Source organism: Culex quinquefasciatus, chromosome 3, assembly GCF_015732765.1.
Source record: "Culex quinquefasciatus strain JHB chromosome 3, VPISU_Cqui_1.0_pri_paternal, whole genome shotgun sequence".
NCBI classification, from domain to species: domain Eukaryota; kingdom Metazoa; phylum Arthropoda; class Insecta; order Diptera; family Culicidae; genus Culex; species Culex quinquefasciatus.
In genome coordinates, this window is record NC_051863.1 from 119,686,481 (window position 1) to 119,711,564 (window position 25,084).

Below are 25,084 nucleotides of genomic sequence, written 5' to 3' on the forward strand. Positions count from 1 at the left end.
TAACATTTCACAAAGGCCAAACATTCAATATTACGCCCTTTTAAAATGTTTGTCTTGATTTGAAAATTCCAAAATATTTTTTCGAAAAGATCGGAAAATTTCACAATTGTTTCATATATTAACATTGAAAATCGGACCATTAGTTGCTGAGATATTGACGATAGAAAATGGTGGGTTGTTTGGGTGAAACTTAGAAAACATCAATTTTCCTGTTTTTAAACCTTTGCATTGCAATATCTCAGCAACTAAAGGTCGTATCAACATAGTCCGAAGAAGCAAAATATAGAGAATTTTCTCAGCTTTTCAAAAATATTTTTTTCAAAACTGGGCAAACATGTGCACTAATTTAAAAAAATGAAAAACTGCGACTATTTTCAAAAAAGTCACTTAAATATGGCTATAACTTGAAAACGGTGCACTTTATCAAAATTTTAGTAAAGTACTTTTGATTGCAAATTTGATTTTACATCGAAAAATGAAGTTGAAAATTTTTACGACCAAAATTTCGATTTTTGAAAAATCAGTATTGATTAAAAAATTCATAACTCGGTCAATGATTTTTTGCACAACCTGGAAATTTCTGAAAAGTTGGCATTTTATGTCTTCTAAAACATATCAAAAAAAAAAAAAAAAAATTAAAAATAGTGTTTTTTTGTAAATCAAGTTTTAGTGATAAAAAGTTAAATAAAAAAATCACCAAATTTTTTTTACCGTGTATTATTTTTTCCAGTGTAGTCCGAATCCATACCTACAACTTTGCCGAAGACACCAAATCGATCAAAAAATTCCTTCAAAAGATACAGATTTTTGAATTTTCATACATCATTTTTGTATGGACAGCTGCCGAATTTGTATGGAAAATTATATGGACAAACTAATGATGCAAAATGGCTTCTTTGGGCATACCGAAGGCACCAAAAAAGTTTCAGCCGGATTAAAAAATACAAAAATTAAAATTGAAGAAAAAAGACCGATTTCGTAGAGAATTGCTCATTTGGAACGATCTGGACAGCTTACCGTTTATCAAAATATTTGAGAAGGAGTTGGCATAGATTTTCCGTAGAAGGTCGATCAGCTGCGGGTTGAAGTTCATCTGTGTGAGGGTGTAGTAGAGAAAGTCATGCCTCACCCGGTCAAACGCATGGTCCATATCGAATGACACCAGTGTGGCTGACTGCCTTCTATGTTTCAGCGATGCAATCTTGTCCAGAATTTGTGTTGTGGCTTCAAAAATGTTGTGTTTCCCGTTCGAGCATTTTTGGTGTGGAGACAAGACGTGTTCAGCCAGCGGAATCATTCTGTTTTTTATCACTCTCGTTAAAATTTTGTAGTCAAAATTTAATAGAGTAATTGGTCTGTACGCTTTCACTGTGTTTCCGCTCTGCTTCTTTTTGACGAGGACCACAACGCCGTTCATAAAATTTGAATCGGTGTCAGGGTTACGAAGAGCATCATTGATAACGGAAGTGAATTCTTGGCTGATAATGTTCCATGTTTTGTAGTAGAATTCCTAGGCAGTCCGTCGTCTCCTGGAGATTTCCTGGGACAACTGTTTTTGATGCACAGGAAGATTTCGTTTGCGTCTGGGGGTCGCAAGAGGTCGTCGTTAGCTGCAACGTTGTCAGGAATTCGTCTTGCTGGCTCAAACCCTGCCACAGGTGACCGGTTTGGAGTAGCCGAGAAAAGGGTTTCGAAGTAATTCACAATGTTTTGCTCTATTTCGGTTCCATTGTTGATAACATTTCCGTCCACATCCAGTTCCCTTATCGTCCTGCCCTGTTGATTCTGCATTTTCTGCGCCACGTGGAAAAGACTTGTAGATTCTCCTTGTAGATACGTTTCATTCAACATACGACATCTGTTGGAATGTTCTCTTTGTTTCTGCAGCATAAGCCCTTTAATCCTGTTAATCCGCACAAGCTGGTTATTGTCATTCAAGTGCAGATTGTAAGCTCTACTTAACTCTCCGTTCAAAAGCTCAAATGTGTCACGAAAGTCACGGTACTGAAGAGACGAACGCCATTTTAAAAACGATTTTATTTTTGGCTTGGTGAATTGCATCCACCATGTGAGCCACGATGTGTAATTTCTGCGTTGTGTTATCCAGTATTGCCATTTTCTTGAAAATTCGTTGATTGTGTCTTCATCGTCCAACACGTGAGCATTTAGTCTCCACAGACCTCTTCCACGCGCCTCTCCTGTTCTTGGTAAAACCATACGAATAATCAGCGCTTTATGATCGCTAAAACACGTAACCACGTGTCGTGCAGTTCTCAGGGAATCACGGGTAGATTTTGAGACGAGGAAACGATCTAGACGGGAGCCACATCCAGTGCGAACGAAGGTGAAATCAGTGTCACGTGGGTTGATACAACGCCAAACATCGATCAAATTTAGAGCCAGCATCAATCGGGAAGTCATTTCACTCCGAGGAGTGCCACCGGTAGCGTCTCTGTCATTCACAACGGAGTTAAAATCTCCTCCGAGAATGATTGGACCGGTAACGTTTCGAAGGTAATGTGCACAGGTAGAATTGAAGAAATCCTCGCGCGCATTTCTGTTCTGGCTTCCGCTTGGTGCGTATATGTTGCAGAGAGTTGTCCCGTTTCTTAAGCGAATGACGATTAGTCTACCATCCAGCGAGTTTTCTGCTGTTACATGCTCTACTCTGTTTCCAAGTGCTACTGCCACACCCCTCTTCCGGTGGTCGATAATGAACAAAATTGTGTATCCAGGTATAATTATTTGATCATTTTCAACCTCCTGCAGAAAAGCGATATCTATTTCGTTTATCCTTAGGAAGTTTTGAAGTGCGTCCAACTTTGTTTGGTTCGAAATGTTGTTGATGTTTAATGTTACCAAATTAAAACTTTCAGCCAGTGCTTTTTTTAAATGTTACTATCGAAGAGGGGCTGGAGATATAAAGGAGAAAAGCTCGGAACTTAACCTCAAAGGTAAACAACCGAATGAACTTTTTTGACAGGTGTCAGTTCCGGGACTTAGCATTTAAAATTATAATTTTGCTCCGGTTGTTCCGTTTCACATGGACACAAACACGGCCAGGAACACGGCAAGGACACGGCCACGGGAATGGCCAGAAACAGGCACCTACACGGCCAGGGACACGAAAACGACAGGAAGCACGGGCACGAATACGGGCAGAAGTCCGGACAAGGACACGGCTTTGAGCACGGCCACGGGAACGACCAGGAACAGGTACCTACGTGGTCAGGTACACGTATACGAACACGGACAAGCACAAGGACACTGATACGAAAAAAAAATGGGTTATGACGTTTCGCGCAATCGGAAGCAAATTCAAAAAATTCTAAGTCCCGATTTGACACCTGTCAAACCACTCAAAAGGCACTCACAAAATGAATACTGAGTTCTTTGAGTTCATTTGCTACGTCACGATTTTCTTGCCTATTGGCGCGAGAACACAGATGGCGCTGTTCTGAGCGAACCCAACGAGCAATCTCACACACACAGTGAAAACTTTGCCGTTCCCGGTCTCTGCTTTTTGTTTTTTGACATCTGACAGATTGCTTTGAGTGTCAGTGTTGTTTATAAACAATATCGATACGCTCACCTGCTCAGACGGTGTTAGCGAAGACAGTTGATATTCTCCAGATATCCAGCTCTTCGTTGTCTTCAAGCGTTTTCTCGTCGTCGTGGCTCTCTTGTAACCCAGCAGGTGAGTTCCCATTGATGTTCTAAGTGGTGAGCGGTGCAGATTGTCTGAATTGATTGGAAATTTTTTGACAGGAGTGGCAGTATCACTGAGCGCTTCGGCAAGACATATACCGGAGCGACTGGAGCCTTTTACCTTTACAAGAAGGATGTCCAGCGAGTGGGAAAACAACGTTGAGTAGCTGTGTATCGGTGAGTTCTCTGTGTGATCTCCATTGATGATAATTGAATCTGAATGACGCGTAATTTTCATTGAAAAAGGTGGCAGTATCGACTTCGGCAGGACATATACCGCAGCTGTTACCTTTGGAAGCTGGTGCGGGCGCAGGTTGATAGCAATCGGTGTTGGCAGTGTATGGTATCGGATGAATCTGCGAGGATTTGAGACTTCTTGAGGACGGCAGTATCTTGTGCTTCGGCAGTACATATACATTTGTGTTTGCTTACCCGTGGGAAAAGTGATGATGACGAAATAAACTTGATTTACTTTTTGGAGTTTAGGCTTGATGATCTTTTCTTCTTTTTGTTTTTCGGCGACGCGGGACGTTTCTTACGTCCTCCTTTACCGAATTCTGTATCCACATCTGACTGTTCCGGAGATTCAACTTCAGTAGCGGAGCGGGACCCATCTAATGCCGGAAGATTGTCATCATCCGATATATCGTTGAGAAGGGCTGACTGCGATCTTGTCCAGGGTCCTGGGGGCTGATGATGTCCATTGGGTCAGATGGAAAGACTGGCGGGGCGTTTGGTTTCACTGGAGCTGCAGGAGTAGCTGGCTGCGCTGGAACGATGATCGGCTTCGCTGGAGCCGGAGGGAATGTTTCCTTCGCCGGCGTCTTGTCCTCGTCGTTCGGCACAATCGGGTTCATTCCACCAACAATCTGAGCAAGGGTCAGGCCGTTAGCGCTGTTACCGGACAGTGCCTTCTTGACATCCGAGCACTTGGATCCGATGTGTAGGTTTCTCCCGCAGTAGCGACAGGTGGCGATTTGATTGCGGTATTTTACGTACGCACATTCGTCTTCCATATTCACGTACGAGGGAATCGACTTCTTCAGCTTCATGCGCACAGTCCGTGTACCATTGGGAACTCCCGGGAAAAACTTTTGCCAGACATCATCTTTGATCGATAGCACCTCTCCGAAAGCTGACAAATGTTTGGCGATTGTTCCGTTTGGTAGATACGGAGGGAGGTCATAGACCTTCACCTCAACGGAACCATCAGCCATGTACAGCGGGATAGCATAGTCCTGACTATCAGCTTGTAGGGCGTGTTTTAGGTGGTGTTTTAGAACTAGAGCTTCGGCTTGTTCTGTGCTTCCCATCTCCAGGAAGACACGGGCATTTGTCATGCTCAGTTGTAGGTTTTGACTTGTGAGATGTTGAGTTCCAAATTGTCGAAGACGAAGGAGCGTACTTGTTCTAGAGTAATTTTTTCTGGGATTGATGTGAAATCAATCACCAGTGAGTGCTTGCGGTAGCACCGCGCCATGATTGCCAAAATACACTTTGGCAATGTTTGTTTATATCGCACTTTCGCTTTATGTAGCTTTCAATCAGCGAATTGGAAAGACTTCCGTCGATCACAAAGGCTTGCTGTCAACTGAGTCTAAAACATTGAAGATCTGGTAACCCTGTCTTATGCTATGACCACTTAAGTGTCCTTAATGTACTTTTTTGTAGCCGGATCTCACTTAAATGTATATAAATAATGTCCGGATCCATCATCCGACCCATTCTTGTTAAGGTAATCGAAAGACCTTTGAACGGCCCGAGCGGTTTAGGCTTTCAGGATTTTTGTGATATTTACTTGTAGAGTCAAAACAGATCAGTAAACATCACTTATCTGTGTATTACATTTTTTAAAAGATTACATTTTTGTGGTAACACTTTCAACTTCTACGCGCACGATCACATCACTCAACTTTTTGTTGCTAATTTCATTAAGACTTTCGTCGAGCCAATTCTCTACGTTGAAGCCAGACTTGTCCTCCAGACCTCTTCGCCGAGCCATGCCAGACCCCGAACTCCTAAGTCCCGGGTGGACTCTTCACAGCGGCTAAGTCCCGGCGGACTCTTCACAGCGGCTAAGTCCCGGCGGACTCTTCACAGCGGCTAAGTCCCGGCGGACTCTTCACGGCGGCTAAGTCCCGGCGGACTCTTCACGGCGGCTAAGTCCCGGCTGGACTGGGGCCTCTGCTACTGGTGGCTGCTGGCGGGTCCGGCTGGTCTGAGGCTTCTTCTGGAACTGGAACTGGACTGGAGTGGAGCTGGCTGGAACTGACTGGAACTAATTCTGGAACTAACTGCCCTCCTCAAGAATTTTGGGGTTTTTATAGTCAGTCCCCGAAAACTCTACTAAATTTTGTTCTACTAAAAGTTGTCCGTTCCGATGAGAAGCATCGATGAACCTCATGAATTAAATTGTGCAGACCTCTGCAATTCTTCATGACTTTCCGTATGGTGTAGTGAGTTCACCTCAAAATCGGAAGTCATGGGTTCGAACCATTGTCGTGAAACTTTAAATTATGTTATTGGAATATCAAAATAATGTTCCTCAAATATTCTCAAAAATGTAAGTCAATAATGAGAAGGTCGAATTCTCCATTGAACAAACATGCCAATGAATTTGGTTAAGCCACACCTTCAATTTCCCTATGGAATAACATCGCACATTCATAATTGAAAGCTTAACCATTTTTGTGATTGCCTAATAATTGGCGAAAATTAATAAAGGGCTTTTCAGGTGAGGATGACTCATGATCCACACCTGTACATAAGCTTAATTATTTGTCGCGCAACGCGAGTCGACGGGTAAAATTATTTATGCTTGCGTAAGCGCGCATGGTCAGAACTGTGGTGAGGTTCGAAAAATGGACAAATTTAATGATTTAAATTTGAGGTCGCTGCATTCCCCACACTTACCAGCTAGATGTTTGTATTCTTGAAAAGCATTAAAAACATCTATCGAAAGTTATTTGTAGGTTGGAAGAATATTCCCAAAGTTAATAATTTAAATTGTGAAAATTACTTTGCAAAAATCATAAAAATATTTAAATGGCTGGCTATAAAAATTGATTAAAAAAATTGGTTCGGTTAATCTCCCCCACACTTATCAGCTAGATGATCGTCTGAAAGAAATGATCATCTATGGAAAGAATGTTGTCGGGTGTAGTGATCGCGCGGTTTACAATTTGTTCTTCTTGTGCTTTCTTGTAAATTGTTTTAGAATTATAATTGCTCTTTTAATTTTTCTACTGTAAAATTATTTTCATTACTCTTTTGATCTTCTGTCCTGTTAAATTACCTGAATTACCGTTTTGAACTTCTCTATTAAAAATATTTTCGTTGAAACTGATTTAAATAAACTTGCATTTGAAATTAATTTTCATTATCAATCCTAAAAAAATCATTGCATTTTTCCCACTGTAAGCAAAATTTGTTGTTGTTGTAGAGCTGTGTTGATCGGCTGGTTGTTATCGTCGTCGTCTTCCATCAAAATCGTCTTTATCGTGAGGCTATTCATTCCACAGTGACTTGGTCAATTGATCAGTTTTCGAGGCTAAGGTGTTGAATTTCGTCGATTAATGCAATTGTCGTTTCCATCATGAATTATGCTTCATAACCCAGCTGTGAGTTGACTATGGTCAGTTTTGAGAGTGCATTGACTTCTCATTTGCTGAGTAATGTGGAATTGATCGTAAATCCAATATTTTTTTCAAAATTGGACTTTTCAAGTTAATTTGCACATTTGACTTTCTCGAATAATTTACATCGGTTGATGTAATTTTTTTTTCAAATGTTTAGAACATGTTGTTTGTCCAAAATTGTCTTTTCGTGTAATTTGCAACTTTGGCTTTTGTAAATTAATGACATCGGAAGATGTTATCATTTGTTTATCATGATCTTCTCCTTTTCAATAGTTTCAGACGTGCAGTATGATCTCAACTTGCATTTTTTTTTTCCATAATTGATGTTTCGCATTTCAATCATCTTTACTTCGCTTAATTCCACATTTTGATTTAGTAATTTGTTTTACGTGAATGTTTCGTTACTAAACTTGCGTTTTAATTCGACTTGATCCTCATTGATATGACCTTTTACAACAACATCAACACCGTTACCTGTCCAACCTCCCGCATGACTTTGCCACTCCCCATCTTGCCATCACAAACTTCTGCATACGAACGCGTAGAACTTCTCCGCATACGAACGCGTCGATCATCCTTGTGTCTCTGCCATACTTCAGTTTTTTAGTTTTGTTTCTCCCACACAAATTTCTTACTTGTTCTCTTCGCATGAATATCATTTAATTTATGTGCAAAATTGAATTTAAAATTTACTTACAATTTTATAAATCTTGTTGATATTTTTATATGAAATCAGTTCTATTATTTTCAATACTAAAAAAAATCAGTTCTAATTGACTATTATTTTTATACTTGAATAAAAAAATTACTCTATAAAGTTTTTAATTGATCTATACATCCTATCATCTTGTCATTGCAATACTGCGCATGTTAGAATATCCTTTCTGTTATATCACTTTTTATGAAACTTGTCTGTCACTTTGTGTTTTCAAATTTGTCAAATCCATTCAATCAATTTGTTTATTTGAGCAATTCGCAATAAAATGCTGAATCATTATGATTTTTTTTTATCCCTCTGAATTTTATCAGTTTAAAGGTGTTTTTCCTTGAAGCATTTTTTTATCCCTTGAAAATCCCTTGAAGCATTATTTATCCCTTGATTTTCCCTTGAAGCATTATTTATCCATTCCTTTAATAATCATTTGACTATCCCCGTAAAGTGCAAATGTTTTGAAATGTTTTTAACATATTGAATCCCCCCATGGATTACAACTGTTTTGAAGCTTTATTCGACAAAAAAACTCTCCCCATAGAGTACAATTGTCTACTTTTTAATCCCTTTGGCGTTGCTTTATCAGTTTATGTATCCCTAGATCGGAACTTTTACCGTCCTTTCCGATTCCCCACGATATACTCACAAATTTTACCTTTCCTTGAGCTGTAGTTCATATTCGTCCTTGTTGAAATTGTTGTCTTCTTGATCGTCTTCCAATGGTTTCCTGTAAATCCTTCGTATTAGCGTATAAAAATCTGAAAATATATTCTTAATCCATTGTTAAGTAAATTATAAAACACAAGTTTACATTCAACATTCATTCTGGGTGGCCTTCCCTTGTCCAATTATTCTCACACACACTCTTACTTGCATACATGTTGTTTTGAAACATTTAATAATCACACCATCTTCATTTGCTTGTCGTTGAAATTTCGTTATTGTTCAGTCCGTTTGATTTGTTTTTATTTGTAGTTAAAAATTGCGTCATTGTTTTTCTAATACCCTGTTAACCCATTTTAGCTCAATTAAGTATGTTCCCAAAATTGCAACCCAACAGCTTCTTAATTGTTTTAACGTGTTTCATCACTGCTTCATTATTATGTTTATATTTGATCATTATCGCTTCACGTGTTTTTCAAAAAAAAAAAATGTATAAACTCAGTACTGGTATTTTCTTAATCTGTTTCTTTTTTAAACCCCATCAATTCAATCATATAAAAATTATCTTTCATTCCCAATTCATAACATTCTTGTTTGCGCATTTTTCTGATAATAATCATTCATATTTTGTTTAACTCAACATTAATTCATTTATCATATCAAATCAATCATATATTCTTTTTTTTCATGTTTATTTTTCTATATAAAAAAAATCGGTATTTGTAACACATTTGGTTTGATTCATTTAGTTCTCTTGATAACAATCGTTTTTTTCTAATTCATCAATCATATCAATTCAATAAGTTTTATATTATTATTATTATTTTTTTGTTCAATATACATAAATAATCCCGTGTTTAAAATAAATATTTTCGTTCATTGTAGTATTTTGTTAATAGTCGTTTTTAATGATACTAAGTCATTCATTTCATTCATCGTAATTTATTATTTAATTTTATTTAATTGTACTGTAATTGTCATTTAAAAATATTTTATCTAGTATTGGAGCATTTAATTTTAAGGTATTTTCAATATAAATTGTTAAAAAAATGTTAAATGTATTTTTATACGGGTATATTCTGAACTATCATTTAGTGTTATGTTAATCATTATATTTTCTTAGTCTATTATTATGTACATCTTCAAATTTGTTTCCATTTTTAATAGTGGTCGTTTGATCGCTGTTAAATTTAACGATATCATAAGGGCCTCGCCACTTATTTTGTAACTTTTGACCAATTCCTGTCTGTACCATTTGTACCAAAACTCTATCTCCCACATTGGTACCCAATCATTTGTCTTTTTGTCATAAATTTCCTTTCTTTTTTCTTTTGACAATATTAAGTTGTTTCTAGCAGTTTCATGAGCATCCTTGAATATATTTTTCATTGAACAAATATAGTCGTCATAATTTAAATCTGAATCATTGATTTTATAAATTGTGCTTGGTATAGTAGCTTTTCTTCCATACAAAAGTTCATAGGGAGAATATCCAGTTGATGAATTTTCTGTAGTGTTGTATTCAAACATAAAATATGGTATTAATTCATCCCAACATTGTGGATCTTTGCCAATAAAATTTCGTAAATAAACTTTCAACTCTCTATTTGATCTCTCTACTAAATTAGCTTGAGGATGATATGCACTTGTAACAATCTTTTTAATGTGTAATATTTTGCATGTGTGTTGCAATAATTTGCTTACAAAGTTTGTACCTCGATCGGTTACAACTTCTTTAGGAGCACCAAATTTACAAACAAAGTTTTCGACAAAAGTTCTAGCAACTGTAGTACTTTCTTGGTTTTCCATGGGAGCTACAATCAAAAATCTTGTTAAATCATCTTGTATCACAAGTCCACAATTGTTTCCATTATTAGAAATTGGTAACATAACCACATCCATATAAATTTTATCAAAGGGTTCATACGATGTTGTCGTAATTTTCATTGGCATCTTATTTGCTGGCCATATTTTATTCTTTTGACAAGAATCACATTGCTTTACATAATTCAAAACATCTCTTCGCATATTTTCCCATGTAAATAGAGGACTCATTCTTTTATCATTCGTTTACCTCCGACGTGACCACCCAACGGTGCGTCGTGAAAATCGTTAAGCACTTGATCTCTGTCTTCTGGCTTTACATAAATTCGTTCATTTTCTGTTGCATATAGTGTAAATGACTTTGAAAGTTTCATTGCAAAAATCGTAATAAGTTTAGTTCCAACTCTGTTTTAAATATTCTATGAGAAATAATTTGTATAACTGATGCATCTTTAGCAAAATCAGGATAATCTTTAAAGCTTTCAAATAAACCATCGAAAAATTCTTCATTCTTAACTGCTGAACGATATGTTCCATTCAAAATTAAACCCCAAATTTTCTTTTGCGGGAATACAAATATATTTTCTTTGGTGTAATCCTTAATACCATGTGGAAGGTCAATGTATTTACTCAATTCTTTGTGTACCGTAACACTGTTTAATATCATAAATGTAGCTTCGGCTTGTTCAAATGGTATAATATTTTTAGAAAATTTTAAAACGTTAAAATCGATATCTGTATCTTGGAAATCCTTGTAGGTAAATGTTTTATCGTTGCTATCATCGTCATTATCTAAATTTATGTCAATTTGTTGAAGTCCATTCATATTATTATTCCAATTAGTATTGTTTCTAGATGAATTCTGTCTGTTTGGAGTATTTGTTGAGTTTTGATTATTTGAAATATTTTGTCTATTTTGTTTTGCTTGTTGACGAGTTGTAATTGCTACTAATTTTGATGCTTGTTTATCATCTGCATGATCTTCATCATTATTTAAACGTGAGAGAAAATCCGCAACCACATTTTCCTTTCCTTGCTTGTAACGAATTTCACATCCAATGCCTTGGATTTTCAAACGAAGTTTTGTCAACGTTGGTGAAGTTTCCTTCAAATGCCATAGAGCTACCAATGGTCTATGATCTGTGTAAACGATAAAATCTTGGTTATAAATAAAATGTTTGAAGTGGTCTACTGCCCAAACAATAGCTAGTAGTTCCTTCTCAATAGTAAAATAATTTCTTTCAGCCCCGATAAGCGCACGACTTGCGTAAGCGATGGGGTGATCATTTGACTTCTCATTAGTAAGAACTGCTCCGATAGCATAATCGCTAGCATCAGTTGTCAAAACAAATTTGTCATTGTAGTTCGGTCTAACTAAAACTGGTTCTGAAATTAAATAGTTTTTTAATTCTTCAAAAGCATTTTCGCATTCTTCTGTCCAAATAAATTTCACATTTTTCTTTAATAATGCATTAAGTGGCTTACGTTTATCTGCAATGTTTGGAATAAATTTTCCATAAAAATTAACAGTTCCCAAAAATGATCTCACATTTTTAATCGTCTGCGGCCTTTTCATGTTTTTGATTGTATCAATATTTTCACTAGTTGGTCGAATACCTTCTTCATTAATAATATGACCCAAATATCTGACTTCTTTGTGTAAAATTTTACATTTTGATGGTTCAACTTTTAAATTATGTTCATGCAATGCATTCAAAACTTTATATAAATTTTCATTGTGTTCTTCGATAGTTCTACCGAATACAATAATATCATCCAAGTATACAAACGCATTAACTGGTTGTATTTCGTAAATAAGTGTGAATGTAAATTTTTGAAATGTTGATGGGCTATTTTTCAGTCCCATTGGCATTCTTAAAAATTCATAATGTCCTAGAAATGTTGAAAAAGCGGTTTTCGCAGCATCCTTCGGGTTAATTGGGATTTGATAAAATCCTGATTTCAAGTCAATGGTTGAGAAATATCGAGCTTCTCCAATACTGTCCAAAATTTCGCTAATAAGCGGTATAGGATACACAAATGGTTTAGTAATTGTATTTAGGTCTCGAAAATCCACTACAATTCTGTAGCGTTTGTTGCCTTCGGCGTCTAAGTCTTTCTTTGGGATGCATAATACCGGTGCATTCCACGGACTTTTACTTGGGCGTATTATCCCCAATTTTAGCATTTCTTCCACTTGTTCTTCTACGTGTTTCTTGGTAGCTTCAGGAAATCTATATTGTCTTTTGTTAATTGGAATTTCAGTTGTTGTCTCAATATCATGCATGGTTAAATTGGTATAAGTCAACTCGTCACCCTCTAAATAAAATATTTCATTAAAATCATTCAAAATATTATTAATTTCTTGATTGATATCACATTTCAAGTGGTCTGTTTTAACCAATTCATAAATTTTTCTCATTCTTTCATTTCCTGTAAGTTTCTCATGCTTCATGTTTTCAATCACATCATAATCCCGATCATTTTCTAAATTCATCTCTTTTGGGTAATCTTGGTTATCATCATCAATTTCAATTTGATCGTCATAATACTCTTCAATGCACGGTTGGATTCTGCCATTGCAGCCATTGTCATCATCATGATTATTTCCATTATTTTCATCGTAATTTGTATTAAAATTGTCATAACTATTTGCTTCAATACCTGCCATATTTACTTTGTTTATATTTTCAATGTCATTGATTCTATATAAATTGGTCATTTCATGATTATTATATTGCATATTATTTGTATCAGGCGTTCGTAAAACTATGTTGTCGAAACTTTGACTAATATATAAGGTGTATTTCTTTAGAAAATGTGCTCCAAGAATTGCATCATCAGCGAAATGCTTCAAAATGTAGAACTTTTCCTCGTATTTTGAATTTCCTATAATTAAAATCATATTTACAGATCCAACTGTATCTTCTGCTATTCCATGAACTCCTCTAATGGAAATTCTATCGTTGAAATCAATGTTAGTTAAACGCATATTACTAACCACATCCCATCTTACAAAATTGTTACATGATGCGGAGTCAATTATAAATTTGTGAAATTTTGTTGGCCTTGCCAAGGTAGCAATATTTGCATAAAATATTGAATCATTATTGAAATTGATTTTTAATGTTTCATGTGGTGGAATGTATTCGTTAAATTGCATTTTAAAATTATTTGGAATTTGATTTTTATTGCGTCGACTATTTGTATAAGTTCGTTTAAAAGTGTTCTTTGCAGTATTCGTTTTATAACATTCATAAAATTTGTTAGCTTGATAATTATTTCTTTGATAAAAATTTGTATTTTTATTGTATCTGAAATTTCTGTTTTTCTGTCAAAATTAAGGTTTGAATTTTCAGTACTAGCAAGTAACCTTTGTTCGAGAGTTCTTAAAGACTCTCTGTCAATTCGTTCATTTTCTAAAAATTCTAGCAAATTTTCCAACTTCATATGACGGTTATTAGTGGCAATTGCTTTGATTTCATTATTTATAATTCCAACTATAAAGTGGCTTTTTAAGCAGTAAGCTGTAAATGAATTTTCGTTGTAACTTTGATCAATTTTTATGATTTCGTATTTTATGTCAAGAACTCTTCCTGCATATGATTTAAATGATTCATCCCGTCCTTGTTTCAGAGTTTCAATTTGTTCAATTATACTACCAAAAGTAGTTTTGATACCAAACTCTCTAATTAAGTTTGCCTTGGTTTCTTCCCAAGTGCTTGCATAAATTCGGTTAATACGTGCTGCTGCTTTAAATTTTAGTTTCATAAAAACAATATTTAAAAATTTACTCTGATCTTCGCCTTCAGGAATTTGATCAGCATAATAATCTAATATCATTAAAAATTGCTCCAGTGAGTCTAATGACCCATCAAATTCTGGAATAAGCTGGATTAAATCCTTCATCTCCAAATTCGCCATCTTTAACGGTGCACATCAACAAGAGCTTTTGCACCAAGATTTTTTGTTACAAATATTTTAGTATTTTCGAAACTACGGGAACTATCGATATAATGTTTCATTCATCCCCTTAAGTACTGTCTACTAAGTGATTTACAACAAAATTTGCCTGTTTTTACAATCAGATTTGTGCAGGATTGGGTCCGTAAGTTTGTCAATTTTGGCACCAGAAGACAACAACTTCCTTGATTGCTGTACACCCTTTTAAGCGTGTTTTTAACTATTTACATCAAATTTCGGTGTAACTTTTGTTTACTCACCCTAAACTGCCAGATTTCCATGATCGTCTTCTTGGGTGTTCGATGCGGCTGAATTTCGTCTCCAGTTGATCCAGATGATCTCGTCATTGTTGAATCCCTAGTGTTGTCCATCGTTGGCCGGTTTTGAAATTTTCGATGCTTCTGCCATTGGTCGAGCCCGTTTTGATTCCATCTCGTACTGCTGCACATTTGCTTCCATCTTAGAACTCCTCACATAACATTTTCTTCAATTTAACGTTTTTACACTATTTTAACCGTTTGTTACTTCGCGAAATCATTTTGTTCATTAGCTTTCACACATAGTCACATTTTCAACTCTCGGTTCTGTCCAATCATAATGGCGATTCCAAACACACACAGCGTTGCTTTCCGCTAGTCACCACCTGAACGGCCCGAGCGGTTTAGGCTTTCAGGATTTTGTGATATTTACTTGTAGAGTCAAAACAGATCAGTAAACATCACTTATCTGTGTATTACATTTTTAAAAGATTACATTTTTGTGGTAACACTTTCAACTTCTACGCGCACGATCACATCACTCAACTTTTTGTTGCTAATTTCATTAAGACTTTCGTCGAGCCAATTCTCTACGTTGAAGCCAGACTTGTCCTCCAGACCTCTTCGCCGAGCCATGCCAGACCCCGAACTCCTAAGTCCCGGGTGGACTCTTCACAGCGGCTAAGTCCCGGCGGACTCTTCACAGCGGCTAAGTCCCGGCGGACTCTTCACAGCGGCTAAGTCCCGGCGGACTCTTCACGGCGGCTAAGTCCCGGCGGACTCTTCACGGCGGCTAAGTCCCGGCTGGACTGGGGCCTCTGCTACTGGTGGCTGCTGGCGGGTCCGGCTGGTCTGAGGCTTCTTCTGGAACTGGAACTGGACTGGAGTGGAGCTGGCTGGAACTGACTGGAACTAATTCTGGAACTAACTGCCCTCCTCAAGAATTTTGGGGTTTTTATAGTCAGTCCCCGAAAACTCTACTAAATTTTGTTCTACTAAAAGTTGTCCGTTCCGATGAGAAGCATCGATGAACCTCATGAATTAAATTGTGCAGACCTCTGCAATTCTTCATGACTTTCCGTATGGTGTAGTGAGTTCACCTCAAAATCGGAAGTCATGGGTTCGAACCATTGTCGTGAAACTTTAAATTATGTTATTGGAATATCAAAATAATGTTCCTCAAATATTCTCAAAAATGTAAGTCAATAATGAGAAGGTCGAATTCTCCATTGAACAAACATGCCAATGAATTTGGTTAAGCCACACCTTCAATTTCCCCTATGGAATAACATCGCACATTCATAATTGAAAGCTTAACCATTTTTGTGATTGCCTAATAATTGGCGAAAATTAATAAAGGGCTTTTCAGGTGAGGATGACTCATGATCCACACCTGTACATAAGCTTAATTATTTGTCGCGCAACGCGAGTCGACGGGTAAAATTATTTATGCTTGCGTAAGCGCGCATGGTCAGAACTGTGGTGAGGTTCGAAAAATGGACAAATTTAATGATTTAAATTTGAGGTCGCTGCACCTTTCCAACGAGTCTAACATATTGAAGATCTGGCAACCCTGTATCGAGTTCTGACCACTTAAGTGATATTTATGTACTTTTTTTGTAGCCGGATCTCACGTAAATGTATGTAAACAACGTCCAAATCCATCATCCGACCCATCGTTGGTAAGGTAATCGAAAGACGTTTACAACGAGTCTAAAACATTGAAGATCTGGCAACCCTGTCTCAAGCTATGACCACTTAAGTGGCATTTATTTACTTTTTTGTAGCCGGATCTCACTTAAATGTATGTTAACAATGTCCGGATCCATTATTCGACCCATCGTTGGTAAGGTAATCGAAAGACCTTTCTAACGAGTCTAAAACATTGAAGATCTGGTAACCCTGTCTCAAGCTATGACCACTTAAGTGACATTTATTTACTTTTTTGTAGCCGGATCTCACTTAAATGTATGTAAACAATGTATGGATCCATCATTCGACCCATCGTTGGTAAGGTAATCGAAAGATCTTTCCAACGAGTCTAAAACATTGACGATCTGGCAACCCTGTCTCGAGTTCTGACCACTTAAGTGATATTTATGTACTTTTTTTGTAGCCGGATCTCCCTTAAATGTATGTAAACAATGTCCGGATCCATCATCCGACCCATCGTTGGTTAGGTAATCAAAAGACCTTTCCAACGAGTCTAAAACATTGAAGATCTGGTAACCCTGTCTTATGCTATGACCACTTAAGTGTCCTTAATGTACTTTTTTGTAGCCGGATCTCACTTAAATGTATATAAACAATGTCCGGATCCATGATTCGACCCATTCTTGTCAAGGTAATCGAAAGACCTTTCCAACGAGTCTAAAATATTGAAGATCTGGCAACCCTGTATCGAGTTCTGACCACTTAAGTGATATTTATGTACTTTTTTTGTAGCCGGATCTCACGTAAATGTACACCCAAAGGAAAAATATATCTCAAAATCTGCAACAGTGGATTTGTTGCAGAAAATGTCATATTTTATAACATTTTTTGCAGCAAGCCCCTAGATCATTTTTGCCCGCGTGTAAACATTTCAGCGATCTGCAGTTCTCACCAACACATATAACGCTAGCCCGTCTCCGAGCAACACTCCAAAGAGAAGCATATCTTGGTGCTCTTTCACTTACTTTTCATCAAGCGTCCATGGCGCGGTGGTAGTGTGTCGGATCAATAACCAAGAAGTTAGTGGTTCAACCCTCGTTCTGTTAAGGGTTTCTTTTTTGTGAAATACAACCAAAAAGCCGTCGGTAATGTCGATAATTGTCGGTAACGGGCAAAAATGTCATACCCCTATATCGCAAAAAATGCATGAGGACAGTTTTCATGCAGATTCTGATATACTTTCATGCCGCCATGCATCACAATCATGCGACTGTCAGTTGGGTGTATGTAAACAACGTCCAAATCCATCATCCGACCCATCGTTGGTAAGGTAATCGAAAGACCTTTCTAACGAGTCTAAAACATTGAAGATCTGGTAACCCTGTCTAAAGCTATGACCACTCAAGTGACATTTATTTACTTTTTTCTAGCCGGATCTCACTTAAATGTATGTTAACAATGTCCGGATCCATCATTCGACCCATCGTTGATAAGGTAATCGAAAGACCTTCCCAACGAGTCTAAAATATTGAAGATCTGGTAACCCTGTCTAAAGCTATGACCACTTAAGATGCCTCTTATAAGCCCTTGAGTGATATGTGTGTTTTTTTGTATTCCGAAACTTAACGCAATCAGACGAAAATTGTGTCCAAACCCATCATATCACATATCACCCATTGTTGGAAAAGAGTGAGGAAGGCACCAACCACATAGGTGGATTAAGTTAGTTTTTTGACTAAGATTCAAATATTTAGTTGGGAAGATTTACGATTTGTTTTTAAATAAAATTTTTCGACCATAATTTTGCATGAATCATAATATTTTATCACTCTGTACCAAAACTCAAAGATAACATTTTCTTTCATCTAATATAATTCTCTAACTTAATTTATCCCTTTAAAAATGTACCATTTGATTATTGGTGTTTTAAAGAAGAGAAGTTCTTTCCATTTCCGCAAGTAGACTTTTTCTTTTTTTTTTATTTAGTCAGTGTAATAACTCCTTTTGGCATAACAAACTTGTAGGCCGATAAGTAATTCCTTTGGACTCCTCGGTCCGTGCAAACTTGCAATAGAGACCACAACAAACCTGAGGGTCGTTAAAGTGGATGGTTTGATCTTGGTTTGGGGTCTTGTGAAAAACCACGCTCTGTATAAAAAGTATAAAAAAAAATGTTAAGAGACGTGGTTTATGCACGATCCCTTAAAATAAAATATCAACATTACGTCACTGCTCCCCCTTTTGAATATGACATATCTCAACTTTCCGCTGAATGAGAGCTAACGCGGGGTTTGTTCGAGTGTAATCAAGGGAATAATACTGAACCGGGTTTCCTCCCGGTTTACGTCCCCCTCTCTCATGTCGTTTCCCATCACCATCACCACCACTTCCGCTTTGGAGTCCACCGCGCTAAACATTTCCCATCATGTCTGTGTGTGTGTGTCACTGCTCGCCCTGCCACGTGTCACTCCGCTGTCAAGAATTGGTGTGCGCCCATCATCACTTTTCCCCCTCTCCTTAATCACCCCCTCCCGTCCGCCCATCCTGGTTGAGGTTGCGATGCGGCGATGACGACACGGTGACAATTTTCGCAACCTTGAAGTGCCCTATCCCTTTTCCCCGTGACCCATTTCCGCGTACTGTTGCGCCCACGTGGCTCAGCACAGCCAACTGACAACAAAAAGAACAAGACCAAGAAGAAGATGTCAACCCAGGACGGAGGCGGCGAAAACGACGACAGCAATCGTTTCAGTTTCGCCTTCGTTGAAGTTGAAAGAGGTTTTCCGCCACATTTCCATGCCCCTTTTTTCCTGTAGGACGGTTTTGTCGTTGTCGTTTTTCTTGCAAGATTGCTTCCTACGTCGGTGTGTGTGTGTGTGTTTGTGTGTTTTGTGCTGGGTTTTGTGTTACGCTTTCCCCGAAGGAATGTTTTTGTTTTCCGAGGTGGCTGACAATGTGCACTTATAAAAAAATAGATAGATTGTTAGAATAATAAAAATTATACCGAATACATACACCCAATTGATCAGCCAAAATTTTACACTTAATTTACAGTGCAAAGTTATTAAATATGGCCCAAATCACAAATTAGGGGAAATATGGCCATTTTTATCACTCTAAGCCGTTCGACCAATTCTCATCACTTTTGCCGTTTTCCACTATTAAATCAACATTTTCAGATGTATCAACAATGGAGAGCTGTTTGCTCACTTTTATTTGAGCTATTTATCACTTTGGAACAGTCAAAAACACTTTATGAAAGCTGTAATTCATGATCAAAGTGCTGATAGGCCGATAATAGAAATAGGCTGAGAAAGGGTATAGTTCCCCTAGGCCACCACCAATAAAAAGCTGACCATAAACTAGTGAAAAACTAACTTAACCCACTAGGGTGTAATATGGTTGTATGGAAAAAAATAAAGTTGTCCAAATTTAGCGAGCACAACCATTTTTCAGTTCCTTTTTGGGTCCTAAACAACATCCCAAAGTTTGGGAACGATTGGTTTAGTCCTCACTTTGCGCAAAGCGATACAATTTTCCATATAAATTTGTTTGGGAAAAACCATTTTTTTTTGGATTTTGATATTTAGAAAATCCACGTTCCACGCTGTACTAAAACCGGATTCATATTAGGATGCTCTGGAATGTGCTCTACAACTTTCCCGAAGAGAGTATGGTGCTAACTTGCTCTTATAAAAAGATACAGCGTGTTCAAAACTCGTCTAAAACGTGTTTTTTGCTCGAAAATCCCGTTTTAGACGAGTTTTGAGGACGCTGTATCTTCTTTCAGGGACAAGCTAGCACCATACTCTCTTCGGAAAGTAAAACATTCAAGCATCCGAATATGAATTCTGTTTTAGTACAGCGTGAAACGTGGATTTTATAAATATCAAAACTCAAAAAAATGGTTTTTCCCATAGAAATTTATATGGAAAATTGAATCGCTTTGCGCAAAGTGAGGACTAAACCAATCGTTCCCAAACTTTGGGAAGTTGTTTAGGACCCCAAAAGGAACTGAAAAATTGCTGTGCTGGAAAATCGATTTTGATATTACACCCTATTAACCCACCTATGTGATTGATGCCTTCCTCGCTCTTTACAAACAGTGGGTGACATGATGGGGCATTTGGGTGTAATATCAAAATCGATTTTCCAGCACAGCATTTTTCAGTTCCTTTTTGGGGTCTTAAACAACTCCCGAAAGTTCGATTGGTTAAATCATCACTTTGCGCAAAGCGATTCAATTTTCCATATAAATTTTTATGGGTAAACCCATTTTTTGGATTTTGATTTTTTATAAAATCCACGTTTTACGCTGTACTTAAACTGGATTCATATTCGGATGCTCTGGAAGGTGCTCTACAACTTTTCCCAAGAGAGTATGGTGCTAGCTTGTCCCTGAAATAATGTACAGCGTCCTCAAAACTCGTCTAAAACTTGATTTTAGAGCAAAAAACACGTGTTAGACGAGTTTTGAACACGCTGTATCTTTTTTTCAGGAGCAAGTTAGCACCATACACTCTTCTGGAAAGTTGTAGAGCACCTTTCAGAGCATCCAAATATGAATCCGGTTTTAGTACAGCGTGAAATGTGGATTTCATAATTATCAATCTCCAAAAACATGCTTTTCCCATACAAATTTATATGGAAAATTGAATCACATTGCGCAAAGTGAGGACAAAACCAATCGTTCCCAAACATTGGGGAGTTGTTTAGGATCCCAAAAGGAACTTAAAAAATGCTGTGCTATCTAAATTTGGACAACTTAATTTTTTCCATACAACCATATTACACCCTAATCGGGCATACGCATCTGGGCACAAATTTCATCTATTTGTTTTAAATCCAAAATAAAAAAAAAGGAACAAAAATATCACTTAAGTCAGTGATCACCAAACTGAGGCCCGCGTGCCGCATGCGGTCACCGAGATCTTCAATGCGGCCCACGAGCTGGTTTTAGTCTTCATGTCAAGTCTACTAGTAAAATAATGAACAAGTTTTCTTTATAAAACGATTGAATTACTAAAAATTTAATATACGAAAAATAACTAAAACTTTAATTTAATTTTTATAGATTCTCCATTTTTGTACCTCCCCAAAAAATCGACTTTTTGGCGATTTTTGACCAAACCTCCTAGTTTCAAACGGCGATAGCTCAGGAACCACAAATCTTAGAAGGCCGGTCTTAGACTCAATTTTGAAGGAAATTGGACGTAGAATCCATTTCCGTGATCAAAATTTTGATTAATTTATTTTTTCTACCTGTATTGCGCAATTGAAAACTTTAAACGGCCGTATCTCAAAACACCCCAACTTATTTTTTTTATTTGACCTCACCATCGTGTTCCCTGGCCAATTTTACATAAGAATCACTTATCGACAGAAATGAATATGTTTCGTTCCAGAGATATCGAATTTCAAAGTTGTGTGTTTTCGAGATTGCCTACATGAGCTTCATTCGCTGCATCTGCTAGAAGCACACAGGTGGGCTGATCAATAACTACTACCTGGCCATTTATTGAAATGATATTTCATCATAAATAATTTTTACCAAATTGGGCAAAAATTAACTGTATAACACTGTAGGAAACTGAAGTTTAATTGCGAATGTGTATCTGCTCAAAAAAAAAAAAAAATGAAGTGAATTTCTGTGCTAACCCATAGGACAGCGCAATAACGACACACAGTAATGGGCAGAATTGGATTTCGACGGAGCGAGCAGGAAAATGCAATTAATCTTGTTAGTAACACTGAACAATAAGTGCACGATACTTTATTGAACAAAAAATATGAATTAAAATTAATAAAATTTGTTGATACGTTGTACTCTAATGAAGGACGATCACAAGGAGTAGAAAAAGGATTTCTGGAAAGTATAAAACTGAAAAATGTAAGAAAATCACAAAGTTTGATCTGCTGCAAAGCGGCTAATTCCCCAAATTAAGAAGCGATGATTTCGACACCCTCCGAACACAATACAACTGCTGTCCTCACGTATAATAGTAGTTTATGCAATGAGTTGCAAAAAGAAGATTTTTTCAGCACGACATTTATCCAACGAGGTTCACCGAGTTGGATTAAAACGAAGAGTGCTGAAAAAATCAAGTTTTGCAACGAGTTCCATACAACATTTTTTGCAATTCCAAAAAACACACAGTCAGTGAGTCAAATTTTCATATATTTTGTCAATAAATCGTTTAAATCAAAAAAATGTTGAAAAGTGTTACTTTTCAAAACAAGTGCTGAAAAGTTCAACTTTTCAGCACCCATTTGAGTGCTGAAAAGTAGAACTTTTCAGCATTTATTTTGAAAAGTGTTGCTATTTGATTCTGTTATTTTTGGTACAGAAAAGTAGGCTATTTCGTCGTTCAAGAATGACAGGAAAAGTGAGTAGTTTCACGACGGAATTGCAAAAAGTTTTTTTTTATTAAATGTAACTTGACCAAAATCAACTTTTAATCAAATGGAGCTGGCTCACAATATAAAAATTGATCTAATATGGTCAATCTTTTAAACCATAAATCAGATTTGCCAAATTATGGTAAAGTGTCAATAATTAACTATAATTATAATAATAATAAAGCAGGATTTGGGGTTTTTGCTGAGTGACACTTTTTTGCTACCGCCCATGATAAAGGCCCTAGTCTCTAAACTCTAAAACGGTTAGCAACACGTAAAAAACGGTGCATTCAAAATAACCCAATAAATATTCCTTTCACAAAAATAGATTGATCAAGGTAGGGGAACAGCATCTAATTCCAGCTTTCCTCTAATGTTGCCATATCAGCGCTTTGGCATTAAATTACAGCTGATTAAAAGCGTTTTAAACTGAAATCGAGTGATAAATAGCTCAATAAGAAGTTAACAAGCAAGTTTCTATCGAGTTTTGCAAAATTTGTTGTTTAAATAGTGAAAATGAGTAAATTGGACGAAACTAGGAGCGAGGACTTAAGCTGCCAAACATACGAGAATTTCCCCTATGAGCCATTTGAATAAATATTTGCGTAAAATTTAAAAAATAAATTAAATCAATCATCTCCCAGCACAAGGTAGCAGTTATTGATCAGCCCGCCTGTGTGCTTCTAGCAGATGCGGCAAATGAAGCTGATGTAGGTAATCTCGAAAACCCAAAACTTTAAAATTCGATATCTCTGGAACGAAACATATTCATTTCTGTCGATAAGTGATTCTTATGTAAAACGGGCCGGGGAACACGATGGTGAGGTCAAATAAATAAAAAAGTTGGGGTGTTTTGAGATACGGCCGTTTAAAGTTTTCAATTGCGCAATACAGGTAGAAAAAATAAATTAATCAAAATTTTGATCACGGAAATGGATTCTACGTCCAATTTCCTTCAAAATTGAGTCTAAGACCGGCCTTCTGAGATTTGTGGTTCCTGAGCTATCGCCGTTTGAAACTAGGAGGTTTGGTCAAAAATCGCCAAAAAGTCGATTTTTTGGGGAGGTACAAAAATGGAGGGGGATGGTCCGATTTGGATGAAATTTGGGATTCTTGCGTGTTTTGATAGTATCAACAGCTCTGCCAAATTTGAGCAGGATCGGAGAGGGTAATTTTCAAATTTGCATTTTTTCGTGCACAGTTGAGATGGAATGACCCTGATGTGGAAAATTTGTTTGCTTCTCTGGAGTGGTCTTTAAAATCATTTGGTTCCTTTCCTTTCATTATCTCCTTATGAAATATTTTGGATGTGTTACATGGCCTAGAAAAACAAATTTTATTTAATTTTACCAGGGAGCTAATGACACATAGGGTTAAAGTTCCCCTAATAAAATCAACAACAACAACATTTGTGACAGGACGCTTGACATATTAGTTCTTATAAAGCTGATATAAATTTTATTTAAAGTTTATGTCTCCCCCCCACCCCTTCAAAGTTGGCCCGAAAAATCAGGGAGCAGAAAATATATTTTTTCATAAAACTTCAAAATTTCAATGGAAATTTAAGTGCAATCAGCTGAAATCAATGTTAAATGCATTCTCCTGCGTTTAGAATCTTTTTTTTCTCTAAAATTTTTGTTTTCGACAAATCTGAATTTTTTTGAAAACGAATGATTATAATAAAATTTAACTCGAGTACAATACATTTCAAAAAACTTTTTCTATGTTATTTCAATATTCATATATATATATATATTTTTTTTTTGCAAGTTTGAACTTTCAAACAGCTCAAATACTAGAACTTTAAGGAATTTTAATTTATATTTTCACATGCGGCCCGCAAATCTGGAGCAAATTGCTAAAACGGCCCGCGAGAATAAGTTGGCTGAGGACCACTGACTTAAGTGGTCATAACTCGAGACAGGGTTGCCAGATCATCAATGTTTTGGAAAGGGCTTTCGAATGCCTAACCAACGATGCGTTGAATAATGGATCCGGACATTGTTTTTGTACATTTAATTGAGATTCGGCTTCAAACAACTACATAACATGACATTTCAAAAGGGCCAATCATTCAATATAACGCCCTTTTGAAATGTTAGTCTTGATCTAAATATTTTGAAAATATTGTTTTCTAGAAGATCGGAAAATTTCACCATTGTTTAATATTTTAATATTGAAAATCGGACCATTAGTTGCTAAGATATCGACTTTAGAAAATGGTGAGTTGTTTGGATGAGACTTAGATAACATCAATTTTCCAGTTT

General features: G+C 36.8%; 1 protein-coding gene and 1 long non-coding RNA gene across 2 annotated transcripts in view; one reads left to right on the plus strand and one right to left on the minus strand.

Annotated features, from left to right (window-relative positions):
* LOC6038593 (potassium/sodium hyperpolarization-activated cyclic nucleotide-gated channel 1) overlaps positions 1 to 25,084 on the minus strand; it is a 128,460-nt gene that overhangs the window by 64,069 nt on the left and 39,307 nt on the right. The window lies entirely within an intron of this gene.
* On the plus strand, positions 3,573 to 4,100 carry LOC119769523. The gene is made up of 3 exons (XR_005278404.1): positions 3,573 to 3,697; positions 3,769 to 3,885; positions 3,955 to 4,100. It is a non-coding gene; the product is annotated as an uncharacterized LOC119769523 (long non-coding RNA).